This window comes from Adiantum capillus-veneris, chromosome 26 (assembly GCF_014529385.1).
Source record: "Adiantum capillus-veneris isolate H3 chromosome 26, ASM1452938v2, whole genome shotgun sequence".
Taxonomy (NCBI): domain Eukaryota; kingdom Viridiplantae; phylum Streptophyta; class Polypodiopsida; order Polypodiales; family Pteridaceae; genus Adiantum; species Adiantum capillus-veneris.
Window position 1 is genome coordinate 13,824,679 of NC_140956.1, and position 26,812 is coordinate 13,851,490.

A 26,812-nucleotide genomic window follows, 5' to 3' on the forward strand; every position below is an offset into this window, starting at 1 on the left:
CTATATGGTCCTTTTCCCGCATATTTCAACTTTTTCTTTTCGTTACACACTCTATACATAAGGACTTTATCACCAACATTGATAGCTTTGTTCTTTAGATGACGGTCAAACCATTTCTTCCTCCTAACTTTCTCCACAAGTGCATTTTGCACAACTAATTGCCTCTCTTCATCTAGCCTTTCAAGGATATATAATCGCTCAACTAAGGGGTTACCATCCCAACCTTCTTGAGAAGATACTCGAAGACTAAGAATGACAAACTCCCATGGCATAATCGCTTCTTGGCCATACACCATCTTAAACGGTGTGTAGTTAATGGCAACTTTGTACGCAGTAGGATAAGCCCATAGAGATGATGTAAGCTTTAAATCCCAATCTGTGCGATGAGCTTCCACCATTTTGGTCAAGATAGCGATTAATGTCTTGTTGGTGCTCTCAGCTTGGCCATTTTCTTGTGGATAATAAGGTGTGGACTTATGGTGAGCTATCATAAAGTTCGTAGTGAGTTCTTTTATTATTCCATTTATAAAATGAGTACCATTGTCACTCACAATCTCAAAGGGACAACCAAATCTTGTAATAATGTTCTCAAAGAGAAACTTGGCAGTTGACCTCGCATCGGCCTTACGTGTCGCCCTGGCTTCCACCCACTTTGTCACATAGTCAGTGGAAACAATAATATATCAAGATTGAGTGCTATGAGCTGTCGGACTAATTGGGCCTACAATGTCCAAACCCCATTTTTCAAATGGTTGAGTCGCTTTAACAGAATGTAAGGGCATCTTATTCTTTCGTTGTGTGATCTTGTAACGTTGGCATTCATCACATCCTTTTGCAAAAAGTGATGCATCCTTGAATAAGGTAGGCCACCAATAGCCTGATTGCAACACCTTTCTAGCTATTAGTTCCCCTGAGAAATGTCCTCCGGCTATACCCATGTGGGCTTCTTGCAGTATGTATAAATACTCATCCTCACGGGCACAACGTCTAAGAATATCATCCTTCCCTAGCGTGTAGAGAGTTGAGAGAGTAAGGTTCACATTCATTTAACACTTTTCGAGCTATGTCCTTACGAAGCTCTTTGGATGGAAAATCATTAATTAGAAATTTCACAATCTTCTCACTCCATTCAGGTATGGGTTTGACTAGGAATAAAGAAGTATCGGGCAACTCATCATCGACTCCAGTAGGGACTTCACCATTGGGTATGCAATACAAATGATCCACCATGACATGTCTTTTACTAGGTCTCACCACAACGGTAAAATCAAACTCAAGGAGAATTAACAACCATCGTGTAATTCTTCCCGTGGAACAAGGTTTATTTACTAGATACAACACGGCTTGATGATCAACATAGAAAACAAAGTTGTTGGATAGAAGATAGTAGCGAAATTTCTTCACTGCATAAATCATACCTAAACCGTCTTGCTTTGTAGTGGTGTAGTTTCTATCGGCATCATTCAATTGACAACTTGCAAAGCTAATGGGGTAGTCCAGTTTATGTTCTCCTGGTTGAGCAAGAAACACCCAATAGCAAAGTTCGATGCATCAATATGCACATGAAAAATTACATTCCAATCAGGCACTTGTCAGGACACGGGTCCTACGGGCAGGGCCCTACCCTAAAGGGTGGTCACGGACCCCGGCCACGGGCCAGCTAGCAGTGTGGAAAGGGGATCCTAGGGCTAAGAGCCTATAAGTATGGGCGGTTGGGTGGAGGATCCAGGTCTCTAGCTCCTAGGGTTCTTACATTGGTATCAGAGCAAGGTGGAGAGAAGGGCGAAGCAAGGAGCTATGGAGGAGGGATGCATGGTGTCTCTCTCTTCTCTCTCTCTCTCTCTCTCTCTCTCTCTCTCTCTCTCTCTCTCTCTCTCTCTCTCTCTCTCCCGATCTCAAGCTCCGACGGCGAGAAGAAAAGCTTGCAAGGTCACCATGACCGCGGGAATAGGCTCTGTGCAGAACCGATGAGACGAGCCGATGGCGGGAAGCCCCGCTTATGGGATGGGGGAAGGAGGAAAGACCTGCACGTTTTTGGGCGACTATGGCACCAAAACGCTGCGCCTTGACGTTGCAGAGGTTTTACGTTTCATGGCCGCAGCGCTTCAGGGCCGGTAGAAGCCAGCGCAAGCATCATCGACTTCCTCGCTGTTTGCTGCGCTAACGCCATGGCTTCTAAAGCTTTCTTTCATACTCAAGAGGGGTGGGCGCCCTATTTTTGGGCACCCATCCCCTTGGTAGGGGCAAGGCCCCACGTCCAATCAGGCATGCAAAGGTCCGATTGGGCATACAAAGGAGCCATGGCTCCGGAGGGACATGTGATTCAAGGTACGATCTCGGCAAAAGGAGAAGCTCGCTCTGAATTTTCTACATAGATCATGTGCAAAAAATTTACAAGCTACCTCTCAAAAGCTCTCCATGTCGGGATTGAGAGCAGAGTCCAAGGCATGCATGAAGAGTAGTGCTCGGGAAGCAAGGCGTTTAGTTTGCCATGATGCAAGGTTTCTAACTTCGACATGGATTGGAAATCACATGCAAGGCATCACTAGCGGCGGACGCCGATTGTTTTTGAAAGGAATCCGGCCGACTCCCAGATTCAAGCAGTACCAAGTCTGGTATAGATTTGGACACCAGACTCGAGAATTTATGGATCCCACGGGAGAGATCCAACACCATGCACGACAAGGTCGTGGGTTGGCATCTTGGCGAGGCTTCAAGGTGCATCTGCTAACGCTCCAGGTATTTTTGTTTATGTTTCGGCATTACTTTTTGCATTCTTTACAATCATCTGCACTTTGTTTGGTTTTGTGAATTCCGACTGGTGCAATGGTTGCCGCCCAAGAGATAGGTAGAATTTATCAAGCAAGGCTTGAATGATTCTATGGCAATGCTATGGAAGTTCTCACAAGATTCCAAATTGGTTGCGCATTGGGAAAGGCCCTTGGCAGCAAGAAGTAGAGTAGTATTGAGCATGTGTTTGATAACTCTAGTATGCACTAGCATGGATGATCACGGCTATCATTCATAGAGCCAAGCAGGTACGAGCTGCATAATTTGCACGTGTTCTACTATTTTTCCATTACATTACAATTCGACATGGTCAATTGTTTGTGCATGATCTTCAAGGTCGACTCTCTTTGCTATGACATTTGTCGTCGCTGATAGCATTTGTTGGCAATGAGGCCATACATAGTTATATGAAGCATGGCTTCTCCTGAGTACCTTGATAGAGCACGCTCGTCATAGGTTACAGTTTGCTTCAAAGGCACGGCCAAGGACCAATTTTTCAGTATCTCAAGGAGACAGGCATGGCCTATTACTAGATTTGTTGAGGGCAGCAAGTTGCTCGCCATGGCTGACTCCTTGTCATTGTTTCTACAAACTGACAGAGGATGCTTGCCACACAATACTGGTTAATTTCACGTGAAATTGCTCGACAAGGTCGATTCTTTTTGTTATGATATCTGCAGCCACATCCGTTGGCTGTCAGCACAAACATATTTCTATGAAGCAAGGCTTCAAATCAGGCTTCTTGCATTGACACTCCCCACGTTTGGCATATGCTATGAGCATACAACTTGGGAAGGATATGGAAAACTGTCTGTAGGATATTTCATTCCGTACACGACGGATGTATATGACATAAGAAGACGTAGTTGTGTACACGACAACTCCCACCCGCACAACAAATATGGCTATCAACCATCTATGAGACATTAGATATGGCTATGAGCGATCTATCTGACAGCCACATATGGCTATGAGCCATCTGTGAGCAAGTTTTCTCCTACAAAATCTCGGGACAACTCGTTACAGCAACAACCAGGTTGTCCAAGTTTAAGTTTTTCTTGTTTTTTCCATGTTTACACTTTCCTTGGCAATTACTGTCATTGTGAAAAGCAAAGTGCTTTGGCAATTTTACACGAAGCAAGGCTTCTCCCTTGTGTCGCGTTACTGCCCATTGACCTGGAATCACGGGCGTTTGCACACAAGTTTGGGGAACTGGTATGACCAGCAGTTTGCGCCCATTTTAGGTGTGGTGATATCCCATTATGATGTACCACTACCAATGCAAATTGTGCAAGGCACTTTTGGTTTTGGCTCTCACGCTTGAGGCCGTCATATTAGCCAAGGGCTTACGCTTTTGCATGCAAGGCATGCTAAGCAAGTGGCATGGAGTCCACCACTTCATAGATTACGCTTCCGCTATCACACTCGCAACTCTGTCAAGGACAGACTAAGTGATGGATTGTTGAACCTGATGGTTGGTTGCTATCAACACCCAACAATACTAAAAGGAACCTCAATCTAGGACTTATTTTACAGGCAAAGTGCCAAAGCTAAGTCATACTCATACAATCACGACCCCTACAAGGTAGGTGGGTCGGAGTGAGTTTTGTGTTTTTCTTTTATCTCTCTTGATGAGACAGTCATACCGAAAAACTGTGGAATGCTTGTACGATAAGCTGCAAGTCAGACATAAGATGCGTAAGAGCACACAGTATGGGCACAGACTTTAAAAACTTAAGGAAAGTTCCTCAGCTCAGCATGTTCTTCTTCTCTCTCTTTCTATTTAAGGGAAAAATGAAAATCTTCTAAGAAGCTTTTGATACGTGTTTTGCTCGTGAGTCCAGCCTGAGCCAAGGCGCTCTACCTTTCAGCTAGCATGTGGCTAAGATGCTACTCAAATTAGTCTTCAACGGTTCAATGGAGCCTGAGCCAAGGTGCTCTAACTCTCAACTAATTTGCATAAGGGCTATGAGACACACAGGCTAAGAGCCATTGTCAGGCCAAGGGTAAGACCCAATTATTGGCATTCTTTGGGTGATTGTTTTCAAGATTGAACAGATCTACCTAGGGAAGTATACATCGACGTTAATTCACAAGCAAGAGTCTTGTCATTACGGATGTTTAGGGTGTCATTTTTGCACTACATGTTTTCAGTGCGACACTCAATTTGAGTTTTTGATAAATCTTAAACTCACACCAGCTGCTCTCTACCATGGAGTATAGACGCAGCCATCATTTGTGACAACATGGCTGTCCATAAGAGATCGGTAGTTCACTTGTGTGGGTCTCCTGCTCTCTCTATAGCACTACGGAGTGTCTATGGACATACTGTTTTGGGGTAAGACCCGACAGGTGAGTGCTACATCACCCCATAGGCATTAAGGATCACAGTTCGATCTGCATTGAGGATCACAATTGATCTATCCCAGTTATACTTTCAAGGAAAGAATTCCGCAATCTACCACGTGGTAGCAGACGAACACAGTTTTCAAGTTGATTTTAATCAACCTACACGGTTAACTATGTTGGTTACCGTTAACTGCTACTTGAGCAGTTTCTACGAAGGGTCTTACCAAGGGGTTTGACTACGTAGATTTTAACCAAAGGGGTTGGATTGTGAAGGCAACACCCACGGTTCCCAGTGCAATACTGTTTGTTTGTTCAGGTAGGAGATGTGCTCCTCTCCGTTTGCATACGAGTAAGTGAACATTACGTTCAAATCTCCAGGTACGCATCTATTGATTTGGTGTTATTCCATTTTTTGTATGCTTTTCTTGGTTTTTTTTTCAAGACGTATAAGCACACTTGAATGTTACAAAGCCATGCCAAGGGCATGTCGGCACAAAGTATTTTGGACCAAGTGTTCAATCTACCTTTCTACCTTATGATGTTACGAACCTACTTGTAGGGTTCGATTTGGCACATGTTGTCACATGGGATACAACATGGTCTAGGAATTCAAGGAGTTCGGTTTAGCCAGTGTGGAGCATGATAATGAGGGTCCCTCTCACTCTTGTCGCAGAGTGTTATCAGTTACCTCCACACACAAGTACAACTCGTACTTGATGGATGTCACTTTTCCTGACATCCTTACTTGAGACATATTCCACATGTGGAGAATATGAGTCTCTGGGACTGACACTGGCGCCCAATTCTTAATGATGTGTCGCGACGAAGTCCCTAGGTGCTGGTCACATCCGTTCATTAGACCATTCGAAGCACACAGTATCAGGTACAATTTCAATGGCCAAAAATTGTCGGGTAATAAGTACAGACTTGTTGTGATTACAAGTGATGTGAAACCACCTTAACGGAGGGTTGTTTCTACATATAGCAAAGTATGCTAAGTTCATGAGAAGGTCTCATGGTTGGTTCCTAGGTGTGACCGGGTTGTCACATTCTATTATGGTCCAACTTTTGTTGCAAGATTTTCACGTAAGTACAGTGGAAAGTCTCGTCATGGAATTGCGGTTCGGATATGTTTGTGTTAAATGCATGCACACTAGGTGTTATGGGCCCTAGTGTTTAACACAAATTTATTTGGAGCGGCATGCAATTATCCCACGTAGGATGGGCAGCTTACAAGCATTCTATTTAGTGCTAAAGGATATGCAAAGTGCATACGTTAGTAAACCATGCTAAAGGATATGCTAAGTGCATACATTAGCAAGAAGCGAAACAACTGGATCGGTTACCTTTCTGGTTTGGAGTTTGCAGGCATGTTACGGCTAGTTTTAGTCTTTGCTTGTTATTCTCAAGTTATCAACCTTAATCATCAGTTTTGATGGGGTTGGCTACTGGCAAGAAACCATAGCAAGTCAAGGACTTGGTTACTCCTGATGAATATGTCAGCATAGTACTTTCATGGAAAGATGAGCCGAGGTTATATTGCACATTCAAGTACCTTCAGAAAGTCTGAAACCTGGGTATGCATTTAGACACCTCTTAGTTAGGATAACTAATTTAACATACTCAAGTGAGTTTTAAATGGAGTCTTCACATTATGTTGGTTATGGGTCGGTTAACCAAGACGGTTGTACAAGGACAACAATGTGGAAAATCAAGATGTTATTCTTGATTTCATTGAACCTCCCAATAAACCGGGTTCCGATTCAACAAACCGTTGGATCCATGAGGGATGCCACGGTGGAAAACATTAGTGTTCTTATGAAGATACCACCACTTGTGTTTTCGAGGACGAAAACTCTTCCAAAGGGGGGAGTAATGCCAGCTAGCAGTGTGGACAGGGGATCCTAGGGCTAAGAGCCTATAAGTATGGGCGGTTGGGTGGAGGATCCAGGTCTCTAGCTCCTAGGGTTCTTACAGTACTCGTAGAATATGAGTGCTAGTCAAGGTCTTTTTCAATGACTCATAAGCATGGTCACACACCGCGGTCCATTGGAACTCAATAAGAAGTTTGTACAAGGGACGAGTTATCTCGACAAAGTTTAAAATAAATCGTCAGTAATAACCAACATGACTCATGAAACTTTGAACTCCTTTATAGTTTGTAGGTGGTGGCAATCCAACAATGGCTTTAATTTTGCTCTCATCTGTGGAAATCCCATTTTTGGACACTATATGCCCTAAAATGACTCCATGTTTAACAAAAATTGACATTTGAAAGGGTTTAAGGAGATGCGATACAATCTGCACTTCTCAAACACTTTTCGTAAGCATGATAGATGTTATTTCCAAGAGGAATAAACACAAAGGTCATCTAAGAAAGCTTCGCAAAACTCCCTCAAATATTATCTAAAAGCAGTGTTTATTAATCTTTGAAAGGTAGCAGGGGCGTTGGTTAAGCCAAAAGCCATAACATGAAATGCGAACACTCCAATTTCAGTTATAAAGGCTGTTTTAGCTTGGTCCTCCAACGCAATTGTGATTTGATTGTAGCCAGAGTACCCATCTAAAAAGCTGCAACTCTTTCAAGCACATGTTTTGAATATGGCAAGGGGTAATGGTCCCTCCTAGTGGCGGCATTGACCTTCTTGAGATCCACGCACACTCTAAGTTTCCCCTTCTTTTTTGGCACAATCACTATTGGAGACACCCATTTTGAGTGCTCAATAGGGTATATGAATCCGCATTTCACAAGCTTTTCAATCTCTTCTTGAACGATTTTTGCATATTTAGGATTCATTGGGTAGGGTCGTTGCTGGATTGGTTTAGCCATGCTATTCATGGGGATTGTGTGGTGCACCACGGAAGGTGGAACACCTTGCATATCATGATATGTCCAGGCAAGTATATCTGTGAATTCCTTGAGAAGTTCTTTAAGTACACACTCCTCAGTCTCTGTCAGATCTTGGGCAATGAAAACAGGTTTGGACTCTTCTCTTGGGTCTGCTAACTCTATTTCCTGAACTATCACTGGACCTTCATAGACTCCATTTCTCCCATCGATAGGTTTTCTTTGAGCCTTTGTATACACAACCTTACGTTCCTCTTTGGTATAGGATTTGAAATGTTCATGTGCAGGGTGTAAGTTTGTGGGGTCTTGTTGTTCTGTGGACTGTGATTTCACTTTCAATTCCTTTTGTTGTTGAGCTAACTCTCGATTTTTGTCGTCTCCTTACGGTACGGCTCAACTTTGGCTTCTCTGTAGCCTCTGGTTGTGCGATGTCAATGGGTTGTGGACTACACCACATAACGCTTTGAAGCTATTCACCCCAGTTATCTATCAACTTTCGATGAGCATCACATGCCCCTATATAATTAAGCCATTCTGTGGTAGATTTCTTTTCATTTATTCTAGCACGCACATTTGCTCGATATCGTCACCTCTTATATCTCTTACTCTTCTTGTTTACTTTTTGATTACAACCGATCTCTAGTGAAGAGTCACTAGATGAATCACTTCTTGTGTCTTCTGCTCCCTTGGATAGATTGTCATATGGGGTACCACTGGGCCTTGAATGGTTTGTCCCCACATTTGCACTAAGATTTAACTCAAATTCTTGGTCCTCAGAGTCAATTTCAATTGATGATTCTGACCCCAAATCGTGTGGGCTATAGTCTTGTGAGGCACTACTGGTTCCAATGCGAGTCAAAACCTTCATCTTGTAGGTCATCAGAAGCTATATGCATTGCTTCTAGCATATTTAAGGGTACGAGTGGTGGCATTTCATCCCCCTCAGGTGTTACCCATGTCGTCCCCCTATTTCCCAAGTGTCTATGGTTGCTACTAGGTGGACCCAATCCACATTCTCCGACTCAGTCATCCCAGGTAGTACATCCATATAAGGAGAATCTTCCCCAACATCAATGTCCGCTTTACACGTGAACTGTGGTGTTAGATCTATGATCAATTATAAACCTGTTTCCTAGGGAATGTGCTCGACCAGTTACAAGATCCACTCGAATGACAGAATCTTGGAATTGCAGGTAGACATGGTTTTTAGATCAGTCCATGCACCATTTTTGCTTCCCTCATGAAAGGACATCCTAAGATCATCTCTGATGCCATACTGTGCTTGGAGGAATCCATAACAATGAAGGAAATTCTTATTTTATGTCCAAGACCTTGATCTTGAGATCTTCTAGCATCCCAATAGGTTTAACAATAGACCCATTGGCCATCTTCACTACTATGGTTGTGGTTGCAAGGTGAGGTCTTCCCATAGTTTCCCAGCAATTTTTAGTCACAATGCTAACCCCAACGCCACCATCAAGGATTCCCTTCACAATTAATCCCTTAGTAGTGATTGGTATGGTCACATTGGATTCATCACCCTCAAAGTATTGTCCCAACTTGTTAACATGTATTTCTATAACAAGGTTCTCATCTAGGTTGGGTTGTGGATCTAAGTGTTCCTCCTCTATTGGCATCTCCCCAGCTCCATCCATCTGTGCAAATTGTGGTAGCCCAAACTTCAGTTCTCCATTGAGGAAGGCTCGAAGAGCTGAGACTAGCTCAGGGTCTTTATATAGTTTGGACATGATGGTGGTTCTAACTTCTGAAGACATGAAATCCATCAATTTGGCAATGTTTAACAGCACCTTTTGGGCTTCAGCCCCTTGACGTGGGCAAGATGGGATCTCCATTTCTTTGATAGGATCAGGTAGTCCCTCTGTAAACATTCTTTCCATCAAGAAGTGAGTACGCCCACTTTCCCATGATTTTAAGTCACTTTTTTCTTGGATGACACTAGGTATGGCTAAGGGTCTATGGACTTGGTGAGGTTGTTGTTGTGTAGGGAACACGATCTCTGTAATCTGGATCTGCCTAGGTGCTGGTTCTAGATCCCTTTGGGTATCTTCTACCAAACTCCTTAATTGCTTGTCTCGCTCGATCTCCTCTGTAGGGTTTGGATAAGTTCCTATCTTCTTCTTGGATCATGGCCATTGTGGCTCATGAAGATCTTCCTTGTTGGTTTCTATCTTAGTGGTCGTTTTGGTCTCCATGGTTTCACCTGAATCAGAATCCTCTTTAGCGTCGTTCATATATACGGGGTCGTCACCAGTCCCTATGTTGGTCTTTGAAGTGGGGTCTGGTTCACTGCTTTTTGCGATCTCTTCCTTCGTGCTTTCTTCTTTTTCTGAGATTGGACAATTGATGTCGTGTCTCTTTCCTCAAGAATATAATTTTGTTTTTGGAGCATCGATCGTGTGAGTACGTTTATGGTACCACATGTATACTTTGTGATGGCTCCTCGGTAACCTCAATCATGTTTAATGGCGTGATCTTTGGTGCATTTGGATTGTTTGGACATTGGGCAATCAAATGATCTATGCCACATTGATTACACATGAGTATCGGCATTGTAGACGTGCTCGCTTGATTGGTCTGCATTAATGTGGCATTCTTTTGTAGCCTAATAGGACACTCGGCCACAAGATGTGGACCTCCACACTCATAGCATTGAAGAGGTGGTCTTTGGTCGTGTAATTGATATTTTGGCCTCTTGCAGCAAGAGTAGCTACTTGATAGACAGGTTTGAATTGTCCCCAATAGTCCTCAATGTAGTATTGTGGACTTTCTTCAAGCACATCCATCCCATAGGAAATATTAGGATCTATATCTTCCTCACAGCTTTCCAAACAAGCAATAGATGACTCACAACCCACTTGATTCACATAAGTGATTCTCGGATGTGGTGAATGCAGTCCTAGCACTGGAGGTAGTAAGGGTGTTGTTTGAACAACATTTGAGCCCTAGGGACCATGTGTTGTGCTGTTTGTTCAAGAGGTGGGACCGACATCAATGCAGACACTCGAGGTGTGTCTGTCCATGCTAAGGTTGGTCTATTGGCCATCGCGCACTTAAATACTATGCAATCCTTAGCTTGATGGCCATACCTCCCACAGGCATTGTAGTTCCCATTGAATTTTACTCTAAAAGTAGGGCATTCACTGGTCCTATGTGGTCCATAGCATACTGAGCACCATTGTTGCTCCCTTCTTGGATACATATGATTGTTTTGCGGAGCGCTATTGTCTCTAAGACTCTCTTGAATAGCCTTGGTGAGATCTGCTAAAGTCATCTCAGATCTCTTTGGCTCCTTAGCAATAGGCTTTAGGGTCATTGTCTGATGCCCCGATGCTTGCGAGCTAATATATTTGGGCTCAACAGACACTCTTTCTCCTTGAATCATTAAATTATCCTCCAATTGGATCGCATTGGTGGTGATTGCTTCCCAAGTGGTGATACCTCTAATGACTAGGTCATTGTATATATCCTCATGTCGTAATCCCCTGATGAATCTATCAAGCAATTGATTATTATTGAAGCACTCATTTGGATTACAACAAGAATTCAAATGCTTCAAGCGACTAATAAAGTCTCTCACCGACTCTCCTTCCTCTCGTTGGGCTTTTTGAAGCTGAGAGGCTACACCCCAAAGCACTCCCTCTCGTATGTATTCTTTCAAGAATAGTCTCCTAAGAGTAGGGTAAATTGTTTTTTCTTCCGCCCTTAGGGTTCTATACCAAGCCCTAGACTTTCCACTTAAGGTTAGGCTTAAAGCATTACTCTTATGTAGGTTATTGTGTTCTCCTATAGAATTGCATATTTGTTCAAACACTTTGATATGATTTCTCACATCCCTCTCTTTACTAATTTTTTGTGTGAGCTTGGCTATTTGTACTGCTTTACTTCTAGGTTCTCTATCAGGCATGTTACGCATATTCTCAGCAATAGATCGACCGATAGCTTGAGCAAATGTTGCCAAGTCACCTAAGTGAGTAAGAACCGTGGGTGGAGGTGCTCCAGAGACTACATGTGGAGTAGGTATTTGCATTGGGATTGGCACATAGGAAGCCCTTGGGTTCCACGTTTGGTACAGTGTTGTGCCAAGTGGCGGCCCAAAGTTCATATAGGTGGCCCTGGGCATTTCAAACGTCGGATGTGACATGCTGATGCTAGCCGGTATGGTCCCATGGAAATAAGAGCTTGGGTGTTGTGGTTGTGGAGCATAGGTAGTTGAAACAATGGGAGGGGTAGAAACTACATGAGTACGAGGATCCATGGGTGTATACGATTGGTACACACTTGTAGGTACTATTGCAGGCATTGAGCTACCATGTAGCGGTGCTTTACTAACAAATGAGGTCCATGGCATGTTTCTCGGCATGCCCATCATTGGGGTAGGCATGGTAGCTGTGGTGTCATCAAGGGAAAGATGAGCTAGACTTGGAAAGGTAAATCTATCACTTGTGGGCTCAGATGGCACTGAGACCCCTGGCGAAACAACATATGGAGGATCCATCGGACTTACCGAGGGAGTCTCCATTTGCGATAAGGTTGGTTGTTTAGCCTTCCCTGTATCCAACAATCTCATGAGACCCGCTGAAGGCATCTGGATCCCCTTGTTTTGTCTCTCTAGCTCAATAACCCTATGGATGACCTCACAAACTCTTTGTTGTTGATCCTCCACACTAGTAGCACCCGTTGTGGATTGTAGGACATCTAACCAACCCACGTGATAGGTGTGACCTGTGTATAGGTTAGTTAGAGTTTTCGTTTGTAGTTCGTATTCCCAGTTCTCATTTAGGAACGCTCCATCTAAGCTTGAGGTGCTAGGGGTGTCCTTTGAACTAAATGCAATGTGGCTCTCTATGGGTTGACCCTTAGTGGTCGCTAATTCAAGAGCACTCGATTGCTCTCCTAGCAAGGATATTTACATAGGAGCTTTCGATTTTAACTCTCTTCATTGCTCCGCCTTGCGTAAGCTCTCAATTTCCTTTTTCCTAGCCGCAATGATATATCGCTCAACCTCTTGCACTTCGGCAAGGCTTCTACCATCAGGTAATATACCCTCGGAGGAAAATAGCTCTAAAGAGTCAGTGGGTGCAGTGAATGGAGTATTCACGTGCATACTCTCTAAGAGCATAGGGTCTACTTTGCTCATGAATGGAGAATTTACTTCCCCACCCCCCTCATTTACATTATTAGCTCCATGTTCGGAGCGAGTGGCTCTACTAAAAGTTTCCTTCAAGCGGCTAAGCACGCTCGGCCCGGACCGTGGGTCCATGGCATGCATGTCTTGGCTTGAGCTATTGGGAAACCCTCCATGATGTCGTAGTCAGAGGAAGAGTCACTAGCCACTATGTTTGGGTCTTGGTTTGTACTACCTTGGGTCCCCGCCGAGGGCCCGAAACCCAAGGTAGGTGGATATTGAGAACTCACGTAAGTCAAAATGCTCTCTAGTTGGTCGGCCTCTAGCACACGACCAGAGCGCAGATACATGTGCCTTTGGCACCCTACAAGCGTCGGCGAATAACCTCGAAGGTTAACCGCTTACTTTTTTAGGCGTCCGTTTTCACTCGTTTTTTAATGTTTTTTAATGATTGATTTTTTTATTAGAGCGTGTGATAGCTTGAAACTAGCGTATCGCGCAGGGGGTCATGGTGTGCTTTACAACACAGCGTTCGGTTACCTGAAGCTCCATTGGTCCTCAAAAAGGTCAATTTTTACCTACACGTGAGACTAAAATACGTAATTTTAGAGGGCGACTAAGGCCTGAGCCTAAGCGTGAGGTTGGGCTTGGGTCTGGAAGATATTCCCAATCCCGGTCCTACCTTCAAAATTTTAAATTTTTATTTTATTTTTTTAAATTTTATTTTATTTTGAACAAGGTTGCCGTGGCCACGATGTGCGCACGAGCACACACACACGTAACCTACCTACTTAACACTAATACAGCTACTGTTACACACTAACACACTACTACAACAACTCACTAGCTAACAGAACTACTTACTGTACTTTAGACAGAACTAACATTATGGATCTACAACCTTAATACTAACACCTTATCACAAAGAAAACACAGTACCTTTCAAAACCTTATTAACAAAGAAAACACAGTACCTTTCAATTCCTTATTAACAAAATAATACACAGCAACAAAACAAACTTCTTCTTCTCAACACACACACCTTCCTTCTCTACCTTTCCTACAATTGAAATTGCACCACAAAGCAGCACAACGTGTCATTCAAGCTTAGTGTATGGCATTTCCCTAGCAGTGGCTCCAAAAATGTACGTGTGTGTCACACGTGTCAATGCAAGGGACTTGTCGATACACTGTGTGCGAGGCACAAATGGCTCCAAGCACACAACTAGCCTAAACTAGTAAGCTCAAATATGGCGATGGTGTGTCACTCTCACCGCTCTACGCTTGCTGCCGTGGAGGATTCCTCGCTGCGAGTAAGAGGGAGACGCCGCTACGTCGTGCTCAATCGCTTCACCGCCGCCATGCCGTCGTCACAATGCTCGATCACACACACGCTCTCTCTCTCTCTCACGCACACACACACACACACACACACACACACACACACACACACACACACACACACACACACACACACACACACACACACACACACACACACACACACACACAAGGAGATGAAGAAGAAGAAGATGGAGATGGAGCAAGAGCACTCTTCAATTGCACAAATGAGAGAATGAGTGAATTTTAGGTTTAGTTGATTTTTATATGAGCTCGCCCCATTCACACTTGGGGGTCCATGCTTAGCCAACTAATCTCTTGAATGTTCCACTTAGAGTGCGCCTCTCATCGGCGATCGCTCTTACCCTTTTCCTATTGGACTGACAAGCCTGGTACCTGACTCTATCAAATAAATAATATGGCGTCCGTCTTAGGTGATAGGAATGTGCGTGAGGGTTAACAAATAGTATAAATATATGAAAGATAAGAGAGCAAGAGCTACACAATCAAGAGAGTGTATGCCATGATTAAGAGAGAAAATTAACATAAAAGAGGGTAAAAGTGTATCTTTTACTGCTTTGCTCTGATGGAGATTCTATTAAGAATAGTAGGTAAATGAAGCCTTTTGCTCCACTTGTGGTACGATTACCATTCATAGTTTTTCTGCATTGGTTTATATAAAATGGGCTACAAAAGTATGTGTGGAGAGGGGAAAAGAGGCCTAGTATAGTTTGAAGCAACATTCCCACGCTTGGTATTAAAAAATACATGCCTATTTGATTGTGCATGCTTTGAAAATAGTCCAAGTGAGAGAACTTTATCTATTAAGCATGGGGATAATGTACTTGTGATCATTTTTCTTTATGTAGATGACATGTTTCTCACAAGATTGAATGTGAAGCATATTGATCATGTCAAGACTGAATAGAATGCTTGTTTTGAGATGCTAAAATTTAGACCCTTGCATCATGATTAGACATAGAGTGCAAGTAGTGCTCAATGTACACAAACGAACTTGCTTGTTACATGATTCTTTTTGTTGCCATATTATGGTAGTGATGTGTGCCAATGCACTCAGGGCTTTGTTTTCCCTCATTAGGAGGTTTTTTCCCATTGGCTTGTATATACACCCATCACTCTGGGGAAGCCTTATCTTTGTATTAGACACTTAGTAATACTACTTCTTGTTTGGTGTGCTCTTAAGCATCTGCTTCACTTCCCCGTCTTCATGTGCATTCCTACAGTCATATTTCCAACAATTGGTATCACGGCAAGATTTAGCTTCCTAGACAGCATCTCCAACACCCTTTTGGTTCACTTTCTCGGATGAGATGATTTGTGAGCATTTGTAAGACGACACAAACTTTGGGCCCATTTTGGCCTCTGTTTTGATCCATGTTCTATGCATGAAAATTTATCCTTTTGTGAATTTTTGTAAAGCAAGCACTTTTCAGTCTCTTGTGGCTTGTGCTACATAGATCAAATTTGTGTTGTGAAATTTTTCTTCTATATAGGTAGCGTTTTTACGGACCATGGCAAACAATAATGATGTTTTTCACATGCCATCTGCTGATAAGAATCTGATGAGGACAAATTGGATGGGGATAGCTAACCACTTTGGGCATACATGATGCAACATGTCCCTATTGCAAAGGGAATTTGGAATATTGTGCATTGTTATGATGTAATACTATGGATACAGGTTCCATGGATTATAGTGCGGGTTTTAGAAGTTCTAGCGCCTACTACTAATTATGCACATTGGGTTGCTAAAGATGTGCAAGATCATGCATTAAATGTGCTTTCTATTAAGCATTTCATTACTCCACATATTTTCTCAAAATGAACAACAAAATAGGCATGGATAGCTTAGCATCTTTAATCTCTTGCGAAATTAAAGATATCAATGAGCAATTGACTTCCATTGGCAAACCCATTCTTGATAGTACTCTTGTACTGATAGTTTTTGATGCTTTGTCAAATTTTTATTAGACTTTTGTCTCCACCTTTTCTGTAGATTGTTTACCAATAGTGCCATCTCTAATGCTTCTGTAGGTAGCAGGTCTCCACTCGCAACTAGTGCTTCTTCAAATAGTGAGATGCCTAGGAATAAAGGCAAGAACCTTTTGTATATATCTACACTTGCAAAACTTGGTCTTCTAGACAAGTTTGTGAATGATAGATGTATTGTGCATGATCTCAATTTTGGTGATACTATAATGGCATCTGGAACTTTATTTTATGGGCTGCATAAATCAATGCTTATATTGATGATTACCCCATGCATATATGTGTATATTTGCTTAAGCAAAGATCGAGGTGTTTACATCCTTCAAGCAATTTTTGCTTATGGCTAAAAATGTATCTGATTGTAATCAAGGGGGGAGTAATCCATGCAACTTTGGTAAGTCAGGGGATAAAGCAACAATGCATAGCTCCATATGCCCCTTAGAAAAATGATGTTTCTCAAAGAAAAAACACATCACTATGGGGGAGGCATGATGTGTAGTCAGAAACCGAGCTTTGCCACATGCATTTTGGCTAAGACCATAAGGTCCCTACTTCCCTATGGTTCCCAGCTTAAGTAGCGATGAGGCCATCAACCTTCCCCTCATTGAAATGATGTTAGTCGCCTATAAATCACCATCATATTCCATAAGAGTACTCCTCAAGAATGTTCGATGAGGTCAAATAACCATTAGTATTCCAAATTGATTCATCACCAAGAACTCTCGCCCAGACTAGCAAGCCATTTACCACTTATAAAAAAATTTTAATTGTCATGTCTTCGAGAATTGAGTAATAGCTTAATCAATCTTTAACCATGATCATGAGAAAGCCCTATCATAGGCATCAAAAAGGTGTGATGACCTAGAGCGGTGAGATTGGACATAGGCTGATATTTTGACTAGGAAGTGATTGGTTTTCTATTGCTAAAGGGAGAGAGAGAAAGAGAGAGAGAGAGATAGAGGACAGGGGGTTACCAGAAATCTCTCCAAGCCCAGGATAGTCGTGCATAGTCCACATAAGGATTCCCCTCACTTGAGCCTCTCTCCCCCCCTTTGCAAGTGAGACATCGACAACAGGAATGCCTCTCCATAACTCCTCCAACTCCTCAATGAGGGGCTCGAGGTAAATTTCAATACTTGACACTTTGCTAAAATATGATATCACGTAAGCATATCAACAATGATGATGCATCCACAAGGATTAGGAAAAAGAGTACCTAATCTTACTCATAATAATACTTTACGTCTAAAAGAGTGCAATGAAATGCCTTTAAGCCCTAACTTTCCTTAAGTAGAAGTTGATTTGAGTTATGGATAATCACACATAAACTTGTGTAAAGCAACATTGACAAAAAAGGGAAAACTAGCTAAGATTAATCGACATGCTGATATGCACAAGTGATTTAGAGTAAAAGAATTCTTTCCCTGATTAGTCACTTGACCATGAATGAAGAAAAACAAGTTTACCATAAACACACATGCATAATCTTTACCATAATATTACCATAATTACATCCACCCTAGACAATATATAGGAACGATATCCATGCAACACTTTTGGCTCATCATTGCTATGCACAATGTATGCCTATAACCATTCATAGACTTGGGTAAAAGAGAGGACCAGAATCTACTTTACCATGCATAAATATCTACAATTAGATTAGTGAAAATAGAATTCTAATCATACATAATCTTTAATACACAAGGGAACATAATCATGTAGAAATTTAATGCTCAAAGAGAGATTGAATTCACCCTTTAATCATGTGTTAATTCGAGCATAAGAGGAAGATTAATTCCATCTTAATCATGTACTAAAATCACATACGTGGATAGGAAACAATTAAACATTAATTATGCATAATTAAGAGAATTAGATCTCTTTGAGAGATTAGGGTAACTTTAGTATCTCCACGTTGATTAATTAAAAGAGTTTAAACCAAGGGTGTGTTGGAATTAGGGTTGCAGAGAAACGCACACAGTTTGGAGAAGATGAAGGAAGCTCAAGGCACACAATAGAGAGTGTGTTACTTAGTGTGCAATGGAAAGATAGATAGCCCCACAGTGATGGGTGTATATACAATGCTCCGGGGAAAAAACCTCCTAAAGAGGGAAAAAATGCCCCGGCGGTCCTAGTGTGTTCACACACATCACTACCACATGTATATGGTAACAAATCTCCCCTGGAGTGATGCGGTGAATGAGAGCTGGCACATGAGTAAAGGGACGTGCCATGCCCTGAGGACATGATCAGTCCACAAAGGGGAGTAAGCCCAAAGCTTTGCGGAAAGCTTCAAGCTTCTCACGAGACAATGCCTTTGTGAAAAGATCTGCAAGGTTGTCATGTGTTGGCACATAAGCCAAGCTGATCTCTCCTACTGAGAGCCTCTCCCTGACATAGTGGTAATGCACCTCAATGTGCTTTGTGAGAGCATGAAAAACTGGGTTCCTCGCAACTGCCAATGCGCTCTGACTGTCAGTGTAGATAGTGTTGGCAGTGTCTTGTCCAACAGCCAAATCAACCATAAGGCGTCTGAGCCATACACACTCAACCGTAGCTGTGAAGACTGCCCTGTACTCAGCCTCACAACTCGAAGTGGACACAATAGGTTGCTTCTTGCTCAACCATGATATACATGAACTGCCAAGCATGAAACAAAAACCACTTGTGGACAGTCGCGTGTCAAAACAACCAGCCCAATCGGAGTCCGAAAAAACATGTAAGTCTAGCGGCAATTACCCCCCCTTGGGATAAAACAAGCCAAGATGTAAAGTGCCACTAAGGTAGTGGAAAATCCTCTTGACAGCGTGCCAATGCTTAGATCCTGGTCTATGCATAAATCTGCTGACCTGTGAGACTGCAAACTGAATATCTGGCCTCGTGTTGCATACATAAATGAGGCAGCCAACAACAGTTTGGTAAAGAGTGACATCAGCAGGATCGCCAGCATCATGTAGACTCAACTTCAAACCTGTTTCCATGGGAGTGGCAATAGGTTTGCAATCCTCACGTCCAAACTTACATACCAATGTCTCTATGTTACTTTTCAGACACAAGGCAATACCACCATCACACTGCTTAAACTGTATACCCAAGTAATGATGCAACAGCCCCAAATCTTTCATCTTGAAAGTAGCATTCAAATCAGCCTTAAATTCAGCAATATGTCTCTCATTTGGTCCAGTGATAAGCAAATCATCGACATAAAGAACCACAATGAGAAGTACATCACCCTCACGCTTTACATACAATGTGCTTTTTGTTGGAATGTTATTACGAAAGCCTTGTTTAACCAAATGAGTGTCAGCTTTCTCATACCAAGCACGAGGAGATTGCTTCAACCCATACAAAGCCTTCTTACATCTGCACACTTTGTCCTCTTGTCCTTTTATGACAAAAACCGCGAGGCTGCGTTACATAAACTTCCTCAAACATGTCACCATTCAAGAAAGCAGTAACAATGTCTGATTGACGTACATCCCAAAAAAAATGAGCTGCCAATGCACATAGAAAACGCACAGTAGTCATACGACAAGTGGGAGCAAGTCTCTTCATAATCTATGCCTTTTTGTTGTGCATAACCCTTTGCAATAAGTCGAGCCTTATGGGGATCGATCTCACCATCCGGCTTGCGTTTCAACTTGTAAACCCACTTCGTACCAATGGCCTTTGACAGAGGCAAATCACATAAAGTCCATGTGTCATTTTCTATAAGAGCATCATATTCTGATTGCCTGGTAGCCTTCCAATTTTTTGAATTCTGTGCTTCATCAAAAGATAGAGGCTCCTCAACATCATGTAAGCTAGACACAGCCAAAGCATAACAATCTGATGCATAAGATGCATGGCGAGAGTGTGAACGAGTATGACTAGACAAAGGTGCATCCAATTTACTGTCACGCAAAGTGTGCACCACATTTTGACATACCTCTAGCCTGCCCATTTTCAGCCCTTTCCCCATCAAGTACATCATGTACATCTGCATCAGTAATAGGCTGATCTATAACATTTTCAGAAACCCCAATAGGCTGTACATTTGACTCATTGGAACTTACATTCATATTTCCACCATTGAAAAGAGGCAACAAAGTGTCATAAATGTCCTGTGAGCTTACATTATTGTCTCTAGTACATGACACCAAGGGTTGAACAGAATCTTCCACAAGCGCTACATCCCGTGAAACCAGAATACGTTTTGTTTGTGTTTGTGGCACCAAAGCATATGCCAAGCAGCCAAAAACACGCATGTGCTCAATAGAAGGCTTTCTATCATGCCATGCTTCATATGGAGTAATAGAGTGCAAAGCTTTCGTAGGACACGTGTTAAGTACATAAGATGCACACATGATGGCCTCAAGCCAAAAAGAATGCGGCAAAGCTTGACTTTTGACCATACATCGTGCCATTTCCATAAGTGGCCCGTTTTTCCTCTCAGCAACACCATTTTGCTGAGGTGTATAAGGCACTGTACATTGGTGTTTTATCCCACGACTAGCCAGAAATGCATTAAATTCATGAGACATATACTCCCCCCCTCGATCGGAACGGAGGGTGCCCATAGTTTATTTTAAGACATTCTCAGCCATAGCCAGAAATTGTTTGAAGCACATAAAAACTTTGGACTTTGCTTTAAGCCGAAATACCCATGCATGCCTGGAGTAATCATCAATGAAAGTCACGAAGTAAAGGTAATTGCCCAAGGACGGAGTTTGCATGGGCCCACAAACATCACTATGCACAAGCTGCAACCTGCATGTGGCCCGAACTGAAACATCCTTTGGAAACTTAGAACGCTGCATCTTACCCAAAATAGAGCCTTCACAAACATGTTTGACATGTGCTTCAAGAGGCGGCAAAGAAGAAACCGCATTAGATTTCTGCAAACGCAGCAAACTAGCAAAATGCAGATGACCAAAACGTGCATGCCAAAGTTTTGCATCTGAAATAGCCCTTGAATATGCAACAGCATTTGCAAAATTTTGTCCACACTTGTCATACAAAGTGAGCTTATACAGCCCACGACACAAAAGGCCAAATGCAACAATGTCATCACCAAAACTGAGATCATGAACTGTACATCCGTCATCGACAAATTTGACTACAAGTCTAAGTCTAGCAAGTGCGGATACAGACAAGAGATTCTTCTTGATCCCAGGTACATAAAGTGCATCAACAAGTGTGAAAGAACTGCCATTTGCACCAGTAAGCACAATCTTTTCAACTCCCTGAACCGGATAACATGAATTTTTGGCACAAGTGACTGAATTCCCATGAGGGACAGACTCGAGAGAGGTAAACAATTCACGATGTGAGGTAATGTGCTTTGTAGCACCACTGTCGAAATACCACACATGTGAATCTGCAGCAACTGACAAGCATGCATCATGGACAACAGGATTGTAAGTGCACTCTGCACTAAAAGCCCATTCTGCATCAACATCAGCAACACAGTCTCCTTTCACAGAAGACTCAACAATGGCTGCATTTGTAGTGGAACCACCTTTTTTCTTCTTGGGCTCTTTGGCCTTCAACTTAGGACATGACTTGATCGAGTGATCATTAGCTTTACAATAATGGCAACGCATCTTCTTTTTGCTCTTATCACCAGAAGTTCCAGACGAAGTGCTGCCAGTAAAAGCATTAGGAACAGAAGTTTTTCCACTCGCAGCAGAACCATAAGAAGTGGCTACATTGTTGTTACCACCCTTTCTTTGAGAAGCAATAAAAGCCTGTTCAACTGCACGCTGTCTAGTCCTGTTTTTTTTGGAAAGTGACTCTTGCAACAGCAATGTGCATAATGCATCAAACTTGACAACTTCAGGATTTCCTTCGGTCATAAGTCTCCAAGTAGTACTAGCAAAAGTCTGGTAAGAATCTTGTAAGCCATCAAGAAAAGTCTGCACAAGGGAACTGTCTGAAATGACTTACCTGTAGAAATAAGCTGCTCATTGATATCCTTGACACTAGCAAGGAAAGTGTCCATATCATCTTCCTCATGCATAATATTCGACTCCAGCTCTTTACGCAGCAAAGCAATTTTAGCCTCATTGCGGCTTGCATAAAGACGTACCAAAATATCCCAAGCTTGTTTTGCAGATTTTGTTGAACGGATGTGAGGAACAATGGTGCGCTTCATAGACAATGCAATCAATGCATGAGCCTGCGCATCCTTTACATCCCAAGGAGCTTGTTCTACCATAGACAAAACAACTCTAATAGCAGCAATCCTTGCAGCAAGACCTACAACATCCTCAACATCGCCTACATCCTCAGAACCAGGATGTACATCAACGCCCTGCACAATATTCCAGACGCCCTTTAATACAAGAACGTGTTGCATCATATAAGCCCACATAGGGTAATTGTCCCCATCCAACCTGTCCTCAGCAGCAAACATCTTGAAGACATCTGTGTTGTTGTCACCCATGGTAAATGCTGCACGTGATGCGAAAACTGCTCAGAAATAGGAGTAACGGAGTGGGAACAACACGTGCTATATAGCACAGACCGTAGAAGACTGTAAGGCACTTGTTATGCAGAAAACGGCACTGACAGAAATTTTGCACAAAATGACGAAATTGCATGTGCAGACCAGCCTGTAGTGGAAACAGGGCCCGAAATGAGCATGAATCAAAAATCTGAGCAGACTTAGCTCTACGAGCTTATCCGAAATATTTTTCGACCTGCGAACGCTCGCTAAACCTCACTGTAATCGGTGAAAGTGAGCAGGCGTATGCTGGAGCAGCTGGCGACGAAGCCAGGGAGGACGTAACCTGCTTTGATACCAATTGTTGGAATTAGGGTTGTAGAGAAATGCACATAGCTTGGAGCAGACGAAGGAAGCTCAAGGCACACAATAGAGAGTGTGTTACTTAGTGTACAATGGAAAGATAGATAGCCCTAGAGTGATGGGCGTATATACAATGCTCGGGGGAAAAAACCTCCTAAAGAGGGGAAAAATGGCCCGGCGGTCCTAGTGTGTTCACACACATCACTACCACATGTATATGGTAACAGGGTGTGTAATATCCAAAGAGCTTTCTCTTGATTTGCAAAGAGGAATAGTTGCGATTGTTTACACAAAATAATTATATTTCAAAAGGAACTTTTGATTCACAAAGCACCATCACTATGTTTGAACACAATCAAGAAGTGGAGAGAGTGATTGACTTCCCCAATTTGGATTTGCACAATGATGCGACAAGAGCTGATGGAATTTGGGTAGTTGAGTTTCTTGCTTGGAGGTTACAAGAAGCTATGGAAAATCATGCTTTGCAGGCTATAGTCAAAACACAGCTGTAAACAAGGAATCTTATTGTCCCTGCTCCCAAATAGGAGTCTCCTATGCATTCTTGTAAAGAGACTTCAAAAAAAGAAAATTCTATTGAGCGAAAGAAGCACTCATCTACTACAAGAGAAGGAAGAAGCCCTCAACATGAGGCAAAGGGAAAGAAGAAATACAAAGACACAAGAGAGAAATATCTTGTGAATGAAGGAGATAGTTTTGTGTCATCCGATGTAGAGTTACATCCTAGGAGACGTCAAAGAATTCCCTTACCACATTGCCTCCCTTTGGGAGGAAAATATCTTCAAGCTCTCATTCTTCTTGTCGTTCTAAGGAGAGTGACAAGAAACTTGAAAAGAAACAGAGAAAGAAGAAACCATAAGCTCTTTTTCATCATCAAGCTCATCTAGGTCTGAGAGTTTCTCCTACTCAGATAGCAATTCTCCCAAGGCACACAAAAGGGGAGGCCATTGACACTCTCATGATGCTTGGAAGAGACCATCTCGCCTAGAAAAGTCAAAGGAAGGAGGTAAAAATTGAACCTTCCTCTCATTTGATGGAACTTTTGGCGATGTGGACAAAGTTTTAATCTTTATCCAAGAATTTGATGTGGCCTTTGGGAATAATTTTTTTTTGGAGTCATCCAAACTTAGATAGGTTGCTATGCATCTGCAAAAATCAGCTCGTCAATGGTGGGCAAGCCTATGCTCCAAGGAAGAAACTCCAAAGACTTGGAAAACATGCCGAGTAGCTATCATGAAGCAATTCTCATCCAGTGGGGCTTTTGACCAAGTGCTTATGGCATGGTGAAGCCTAAAGCTTGATGATGAAGAGAACATGCAAAAATATGTCGAGAAGTTTTGGGATCTACATCTCAAAGCTACGGTATACAAGTGCATCAACTTCTCAAAGAAAAAGCAAAAACTCTATGATGGGCTCCCTAAAGATTGGAGAAATTATATAGATACACAAAGACCTCATACCATTTTGAAGGGTATCTACCATGCAATGGTAGCCTCCAACATCAAATTCCAAGATTTGGAGAAGAGTTCAAAGCCAAATAATGGGAGAGACAAGCCACAAGAGAACATGAAAAATTCAAATCAAAATGTTTCTACCAAAACTAGGAAGCCTAAAGACAAATATTGCTACCAAGGTAAGAATCAATTATCTCCTGAAGATATAGAGCGTTATCGTAAAGATAATAGATTTTTTAAATGTGGTGAACAAGGTCATTCTTTCTATGCATGCCCTCCAAAGCATGCCTAGAACTACAATGGTGTATGTTCAAGAAGAGGGTGCTCTTTCACCTGGAAGTCCCGCATGGGGAAGAGTGAAAGAACATGATGCAGTCATCCTCTGTGGGATAAGCATAAAGCTAGGGATAACACATGCTGCTAAAGGACCCTTTGAAGGCCAATAGACTCTAGTCACACCTTTGATTGGAAAAATAAGGTTTCATGTTCAAGGGTTTGTAGAAAAAGAGGGTTTTCTCATCTTTCCAGTCATGTGTTACTTGGAGCACCATGGTTCGATCGTATGGTTGCTTCCATCAAATTTCCAGAGAGGTTGGTAGCATTTCAACACAAGGGTAGAGACATCACTCCACGAGTCAATGAGAAGGGGCATACCATTCCCAATGTATCCCATGACTCCTTTGACATATCAATAAAGTGTTCTAATTTTGCTCAGTCAAGGATGTATCTAAAAATGTTGTCTCTTCTAATGGTTCATTAAAAGTAGAAAGTGATTTCCATTCATTTCTAAATGAACATGCTGATCTATTTATCAATAACATCCCATGAGAGTTACCTCTCTTAGAAGGAGGGATTATGATCATAAGATTGAGCTCATACAAGGAAGCACTCCTCCTAACAAACCTCCTTATTGAATCTCACCAGCTCAACAAGAGGATATTATGTCACAAGTCAATGAACTTGTGCAAAAAGAAATGGTAAGACTGAGATCTTCACCATTTTGTTCTCTTGTCTTATTAGTGCACAAAAAGGATGGCACATACAGGATGTGTGTACACTATTGTGCATTAAGCAAGATGATAGTAAAGAAAAGATTTCCAATCCCAAGGATTGAGGATTTGTTGGATAAGATAGAAGGATCTACCTACTTTAGTAAATTAGACCTTAAAAGTGGCTACTATCAAATACAAATTGTATCGAAAGATATTCACAAAGATAACATTTAGGACTACCTTTGGCTTGTAAAAATATCTTGTCATGCCTTTTAGGTTGACAAATCCTCTAGCCACGTTCAAACAATTGATGGAAATAATTTTGTACGTACATAGGGCTTACACTGGAGTCTTCTTTGATGACATCATAGTCTACTCTAAGTCCTTAGAAGAACACAAAGAGCATCGCAAAGTAGTGTTTCTAGCATTGCAAGAGAATAAGTTATTCACTAATTGCAAAAAGAGTGAATTCTTCTTAGAAGAGATTCAGTATTTAGGTCATATTATCTCAAAGGATGATATCCATAGTATGGATCCACAAAAGATTGAGGTGATAAATGAATTGTATGAATCAAGGAATCTACATGAGCTACGAAGTTTTATTGGAATTTGCTCATACTATAGAAGATTCATTGCAAAATTCTTAGCCATAAAAGGACCATCACACGATTTGACCAAGAAGAATGTCAAGTATGTGTGGACTAAAAAGGAGAGAAAAGCCTTCACTAGGCTTAAAAAGAGACTCACATCTCAACTTGTCTTAGTGCTAGCAGACCTCTCAAATCCATTTGAGGTCCATTGTGATGCTAGTGGTGATTGCCTTGGAGCGGTACTACTTCAAGAAGGGCATGCCATAGCATATGAGAGTCGCTGATTGCACTCTCATGAGATGATTCTTGGCATCAATGAAAAAGAGCTTCTAGCTATCTTACATGCTTTGGATATGTGGAAGCATTACTTGCTTGGGACACCCATCATCATTTAAACGGATCACCAGAGTCTCAAGTACTTCATGACACAAATGAAGATTTTTGACAAACAAATGAGGTGTGAAAATTTCCTTTCACAGTT

At 42.1% G+C, this 26,812-nt stretch overlaps 1 pseudogene; it reads left to right on the forward strand.

Annotated features, from left to right (window-relative positions):
• Positions 1 to 2,168: 2,168 nt before the first annotated feature.
• Positions 2,169 to 3,053, forward strand: LOC147423026 (uncharacterized; annotated as a pseudogene).
• Positions 3,054 to 26,812: the final 23,759 nt, after the last annotated feature.